Below are 5,816 nucleotides of genomic sequence, written 5' to 3'. Positions count from 1 at the left end.
TAGCTAAATAAGGCACTAAATTAGGGTATTCACGTGTAGAAGTGTACTTTAAAAAGTGCAAAAGCCACACACTACTACAGAGTTTTACTAAAATAATATTTTATAAAAAAGTTTGTGCAGCTTTTAAATAGTAAAACATCTTTAAATGTGAAAATATCAATTGACAAAATGAATTGAGTCTGTAGGGATGTGCTGCTTGTGTTATAGGTAAACATGCTGCACAGTGTTTTGTACATGTATATGTTAGAGCTTTCTCTGATATTTCGGCGCAATTGATGAAAAAAGATTGCGCAACTTTCACACGCTTGCAAAATGATCAGGCGCTTTAGTTTTATCAATAAAAAGGCTAAAAATAGGGCTGTACACCGTGTGTTCGCGCCAGAAGTCAGAAAATACGTAAACATTGTGTAGCTACCTGACTATCTCCGTTGTTGCGGCTGTCAGTTTGGTTCCCCTCGACGCAACTTCGGATTTCCTCAGTCGACGTGCGAAGTAAAAACATTCTTGAAATGATAATATACATTTAGTTTCATTTGAAAGGATTTTTCAAGCTCTTTCTATCTGAACAATTAATTTTAGCATTTAACCATGTTGACAATTTTACTCACATACCTACATTGTGTTCAGGACCTCAGATTAGATAAATAGCCGGAGAGAAGGCGGTCCGTGTGGCTGTTTGAACACATTCAACCACATGTGCATTTACACTACAAAAGCAATTCGATCGAAAGGGTTTTCGACTACCTCTGAATCACGCGTGCAGCTTGCATTGTATGATTAAAACGTGACTGACTGAGCAGGCAGGTCGCGCTGTATGAAGAAACAGCACCTGACACGTGTGCATGTTGGTTGACGGTGCGGTGGTGCAGGAGCATGATGTCACAGACCAACTAATTGATAATGAAATAAGGAATGTCATAATCGATTTTTATCTTTTTTTTTTTAGATCTTATTATATCTACAAATAATTAAACAAAAAGTGTGTTTGTGACATTTTAATGTCTTGTCTTATCTTAAAACTGAAAATTAACAAGTTTTCTTTGCGGAATGTCTGCGTTCATTAAAAATGACAGAATAAAATATTTCAAATCAATATTGAGTAATATGAGTTGAAACGACCTAGCATGTGTAATGTGTTTGCAAACCTGCAGGCATAACCTGTGATTTGCAACGTTTGGCTGTGATATTGAGGAATATATTGGACATATAACAGCATTTTTTTTTTTTTTGATAAAAACCTCTGTAGTGCTGGATGATTCACAAGTCATGCAAGTTCTGAATGACACTCATGTACGTTTAACTTTTCTTATGTATTTATGAGGAAAACAGCAATCACTTTTTTTTACTATTTGATTGTTTTCTGTACTATAGCAGTATTGCTAAGAACCCAGTATGATTTACATTTTTACCACATCCATGTTACGCTCTTTAACATCCTATGACATTTAAAAGGCGGATGTAACAACAGGCCATCTGATAATGGGCACATGGCGGGCGGCAAGGTGGATAGATGGCAGCATCAGTAGGGGCTTTTATGCCAGGGATTGAATAAGGCTTTTAACATGTTTATCTTTGTCATCACCGCAGTGTGCATGGAAACCCAATGAAAGGCAACATGACTTAACAGTGTGATATTAGTCAGACAGCATCTCAGAGTAGCACTGTCATTTTATACTAATGGAGAACCAATAAGACCAGCGGTTCACATCCCAGTCAATCACATTTCATACATCTAGACTATTTTGTCATTTCCTTTTTTTATACTGTAGGAATACGCAAGCAATTACCTGCCTTCATTTCAAGCAGTCTTTCACTTTTATCACCGTAAACACAACAATAACAAACTCATCTGCACATTTTATTTTTCTCATTGTTTTTGATCAGTTGTCCACCTGTGGTGTAGACGGTTTCAGCAGTAACAACATAAACAAGCAGCTTTCGTGGTCAACACGTAACCTCCAGCAAACGCCGCTAAGAATAAATAACAAAGTCCTTTTAAAGTAGTTTATATACATAAACAAGCAAAATAAACAACATGTATATTACATAGGAAACCAAAACATTTGTAATTTTCTATGATGTATTTGCTAAAGAGTTCAGTTTAGCAAATAGTCAGACCATAAAAAAATTGAAACGGGAAGTAAAGTTCGAACCAGATGCGTAATCGCGTCATCGGACGTGTGTCCAATGAAACTGTCTCTATGGTAGCTCGGAGGGTTTGAACAGCTGGTCAGCTGACTTGTGTGTACGCGTGAAGCTCATTGTCCAATAGCGCCACCTGTCATACAGGCATGAAACAGCTGAAATTGTTTCGTTCTTGGTACGAAGGTACAGTTCTTTGTCTCTTCACTCCGATTTATCCACATATTTTTATGCATTGCAGCACATGATCTCAATTTAAGGGGAATGCAGGTCGAAAAAAAACAAGTCAAGCTTAATTTTCTCTGTTTGAAATGATTCAGCCCCAGCTGTTTGTGGCCGTGCCCTGGGCTGCCACAACAAAGCTCCAGATCCTCCTGCTGTGTCTCTCACTCGCTGTCTGTCTCCCTCTGTCCTTTCCCATCCTTGCTTTCTCCTTTATTTCTGCAAAGAGCTTTTAACCTTCAACGTCTTGGCCCGCTGCAGTAAGAATGGGCTGCAATGGAGAGTGCTTGCAGGATTCATCTCTGATCATTTCTTGGAAGGGAATGCATCATTTTCTGCCTGAGGGATGGTGGCGGATGCTTTTTCTAGCTTTAATTTTTAAAACCAAGGTGTTGAGGACAGTTTTTTTTTCATTTTTTTGTGCTTGCTTTTTCTCTCCGTTTCTTTCTTTCATTTTTTATGTTTGGTTCTTGCTTTATGCTTTGTGTTTTAGTGTCCAAATGCATTAGTGCTCTGCTGCTACGGGCATGCTGAGTCATTTGGCCATTAAAATAATTATCTTTGCAATCATGACATGATTTCAAATGATTGGTGGAAATAGTATGAAGTGCCACTAGTTCTGGGAAACGCTCAATGTTAATTTCTGGCAAAAAATTCATTATTTTATCAGTGACCTCTACACACTGGTCTAATTTTAAAGGGACACTCCACTTTTTTTGAAATATGCTCATTTTCCAGCTGCCCTAGAGTTAAACATTTGATTCTTACCATTTTGGTGCTAGCATTTTTAGTATAGCTTAGCACAAATCAATTGAATCTGATTAGACCATAAAGCATCACGCTTAAAAAATAACCTGTACTAAGACCAACGGAAAATTAAAAGTTGTGATTTTCTAGGCAGATATGGCTAGGAACTATACTCTCATTCTGGCGTAATAATCAAGAACTTTTCTGATGTAACATGGCTGCAGCAGGTGTAGTGATATTACGCACTGCCCGAAAATAGTCCCTTGCTATTGAAAGTAACCAAGGGGACTATTTTCAGGCAGTGCCTAATAACACTACGCCTACTGCAGCCATGTTACATCAGCAAAGTCCTTGATTACTACGCCAGTTTGAGAGTATAGTTCCTAGACATATTGGACTAGAAAATTGCAACTTTTAATTTTCCGTCGGTCTTAGTACACGATGTAACTACAGAAGAGTCAAGTTTTAAATAGGAAAAATATCTAAACTCTTTGTTTATTTTTGAGTGTGATGCTAATGGTCTAATCAGATTCAATGGATTATGCTAAGCTATGCTAAAAGTGCTAGCGCCAGACCCGGAGATCGGCTGAATGGATTCCAAAACGGTAAGAATCAAATGTTTGTCTCTAGGGGAGCTGGACGATGAGCATATTTTCAAAAAAAGTGGAATGTCCCTTTAAAGCAGAGGTTTTTTTTTGTGGATGTTGCATCTGGCCTCAAATAAATTTTGTTGTGTGTACGGCATTGTTGAGTTTCTGTAACATGTCAGCCCTGAGTTTACATAGCAGAATATAAGATGCACCGAAGCCTTACCTCAACCCGTAATTATCAAGATAGATACCCATTTAGATGAGAGAGGCACACTGGGTAATCGCATCCCACCGCCAGCACAAACTAAGCATTATATTTTAGCACAACCCACCTCTATCATTGTTGGAGCACTCAACGCAACCCTGACCTACTGTTACGGTAAAGCTCTCCTACAGCAAGCAAAAAAGGGAAAATGAATGTCAACACAATGGCTTCTTTCAGAATCTGATTCAGGGGTTGGTACTGGCCTTTTTTTGCACTACTTGCTCAATTGCTAAAACTATCTTTTGTAAGGTCTGCGTGTAGTGTAGCTACGAGTGAGTCACGGATTTAACAAAAGAACGCCCTGGTATATTGCTGTTCAGTATTGACCTTTCTCTGAGTGAGGGGAGAAAGCAAAATATTGTGAAAAATCACTTTAGGAAAATGGTTTCAGAAAAGCGTAAAATATTTTAATTGTTAGGTGTCCTTTAGTGTGTACCTGTCAATAAGCAACTAAACTCTTAAAAATAAATGCTGCCATAAGAACCATTTTTGGCTACATTGGCTGCACAATTAATCGAAAAACGAATGGGGATTACAATTATGGGTAAAACAATGACATAATCAACAAAAGCCTCAATTACAGCTGCGGATTTGTGCTCTTTTCTGTGCATTTTAGCAGTATGATTGGGCACCAAATACAGTCGTATATCAGAGATTTTGATGCTCCCATAACACATGCTGTTTTTGCATTTCTGATGTTAATGTGGAGTACCTATAGAGTAGTATTACATCCTGTATATCTCTCCATTTTAATCAGATTTATAAAAGACAGATCAACTTAACCGATTCTTTCCGATAACGTATGAAAAAATTCAGATGGAGTTACTACCGCGGGAGGAGCGAGGACGAGTCATGCAACACTGCAACACCATTTAACTTATGATTCACTACATGTTTGTGTCTTTTATATAATATGCACTTACGCGCCTATTTCCAAAATAACACAAAAGTCTTACTTATTGCATGCAACTCATGACCCGGTTGGGACCTTTCAATGAAATCCAGTGCATCAAACACACATGCAAAACTCCGCTGCTACCCCGGATAAACAAACTATATCCATTGTTTCCATAAGGCTGGCTTTTTTCCATTGTTGAGTCTTGATATTAAACAAAGCTGTTGCATGATGTGATGTTTGTAAGGTCTAGCATCTCCCGCTGATTGACGGGTGTGCAGAGTTTTACACGGAAGTGCCCATAAAAATAAGAGATAAGTATAGAAACCCCTGAAACGTCAGCCGGGCCCATAATCTAAAAAAACTTTCTGAAACTTGTACGAACCCTCGTGAACTGCATAGAAATACTTTAAAGCCCAACTGCTTTTTTGACACTTTGTTTATGTTTCGCATGAGGAAACAAATCTTAAGCTGTGTTAATAATTTAGAAAGCATAAAATACCGTTTAACCACCCCTTTAAAATCGATAAGTTGACGTAGGGCTGCTCAGTTATGGGAAAAATCATAATCCTGATTATTTTGGTAAAAATCACAATTATTTTACACGATTACTTAAAGGGACACTCCACTTTTTTTGAAAATATGCTAATTTTACAGCTCCCCTAGAGTTAAACATTTGATTTTTACCGTTCTGGAATCCATTCAGCTGACCTCCGGGTCTGGTGGTACCACTTTTAGCATAGTTTAGCACAATCCATTGAATCTGATTAGACCATTAGCATTGCGCATAAAAAAACCAAAGAGTTTCAATATTTTTCCTATTTAAAACTTGACTCTTCATCGTGTAACAAGACCGACGGAAAATTAAAAGTTGTGATTTTCTAGGCTGATATGACTAGGAACTATAATCTCATTCCGGCGTAATAATCAAGGACTTTGCTGCCGTACCATGGCT

Source organism: Paramisgurnus dabryanus, chromosome 18, assembly GCF_030506205.2.
Source record: "Paramisgurnus dabryanus chromosome 18, PD_genome_1.1, whole genome shotgun sequence".
Classification (NCBI taxonomy): Eukaryota; Metazoa; Chordata; class Actinopteri; order Cypriniformes; family Cobitidae; genus Paramisgurnus; species Paramisgurnus dabryanus.
This window is presented reverse-complemented; position numbering follows the sequence as displayed.